Below are 1579 nucleotides of genomic sequence, written 5' to 3' on the forward strand. Positions count from 1 at the left end.
CTGCTCACCTGCCTTTATAATGGCTCACCGTGGGATAGGGTCAGCCCCTTAAAGATACAGAGCAGCCAAAGCAATTCCTGCAGGACAGGGAGAGCCTTTCTCCTCCTGTTCCTGCTCCTGACCTCCTCCTGCTCCTGTCCTGCTCCCTCTATTTGCTAAGGCAGCACAGAAGGAAAATATAAAACTGAAGTCTCAGGACTTAGAGAGGAAACTGTCCAGGTGACATGCTGTCCTGGGACACATGCAGATCACATTTAGGAAAAAGCAGCAGTGTTTTCCCACTCTACTCCAAAGCCATAACGTGCTCTGAGCACCAGGCACAGTAACACGTGCAGGTGGCAGTGGGACCTGCCCTGCTCACGTCTGTGCTCTGCCTCTCTTTTCTGAAACACTCCCTCCAGCTGCAAAAAAGGAACGGTGTTTTCGCCTGATTTGTAATTAAAACTTAAGAATCAGTGATTAGATGGGATGGAGAATATTCTCATCTCAGGAAAAATTCCTTGTGCTACTCTTAAACAGGGTAAAAATCACATAAACTAAGGATGAATTGGTAATCTGATTTTATTTTTCTTTGTAACTTTGAAGAAACTTTTTAAATAGACAAAAAGGAAAGTGTGGTTATATTAGGGAACAGAACACAGCAGACTCCAGAGAAAGGAGTTGATCTGTGAAGCCTCAGTTATCTGGAACGATCCAGTACCTGTACCCTGCTAAACCCATGAAGAAGCTACAGTGAGACACCCAATCTGTAGCTGTAAAATGACTTAAGACATCTCTGTGGCAAGGGAAGGGCTCCTTGGTAGCAATTTTGTTGGATCCAAGCAAATTCTCCCTGTCAAGGCTACATTTTATAAACATATTGATTTTCACAAAGACAACAGCACACAAAAATAGGGATTCTTCTATTATGCAATCAAGAATATGGAAGGAAAAAATCAATAAGAGTATTTTATACAACTGTTACATTGTGGTACTGCCTTGTAAGAATTAATTTCATTCTTCAGGAGGTTTCCATAAGAGTCAGCTATAAAACCTTGGAGAGCAGCTGATGCAAGCTAAATCACTCAGCGAGGGATGTAAACTGCTCTAAAGGTCTCCACAGGAGAGTTCTGTGATGACTTACTCAGCTCAACCTCCCAATTTATTTCTGTTAAACTGTGTGAGGTACTCGGGTCCCACACACTCCCCTGGCATGGGCAGCACAGGTACAGCTGTGGTCAAACTGTGTGTGCACACAGGTCTTGTGGGGACCAAACACTGGGGCCAGCACGGCCCACCAGCCTGGCAGGGAGGGGATTGTCCCACTCTGCTCTGCCCTGGGGCACCTCACCTCAACATTGGGGCAGTTTGGGGGGACACAATGGAGGGAAGGGATTGAGCCATTGGAGAGTGTCCAAAGGAAGGCAATGAAAATGGGGAAGGGCCTTGACTGGAAGCCGTGTGAGGACACTGAGGGCACTTGGTGTGTTCAGCTGGAGCAGAGGAGACTGAGGGGAGACCTCAGTGCAGTTCCAACTCCTGGGCAGGGGCAGAGGAGGGGCAGGGACTGAGCTCTGCTCTGGGGGGACCAGGGACAGCA

Source organism: Manacus vitellinus, unplaced genomic scaffold (genome assembly GCF_001715985.3).
Source record: "Manacus vitellinus isolate BGI_N305 unplaced genomic scaffold, ASM171598v3 scaffold_10_pilon, whole genome shotgun sequence".
NCBI classification, from domain to species: Eukaryota; Metazoa; Chordata; class Aves; order Passeriformes; family Pipridae; genus Manacus; species Manacus vitellinus.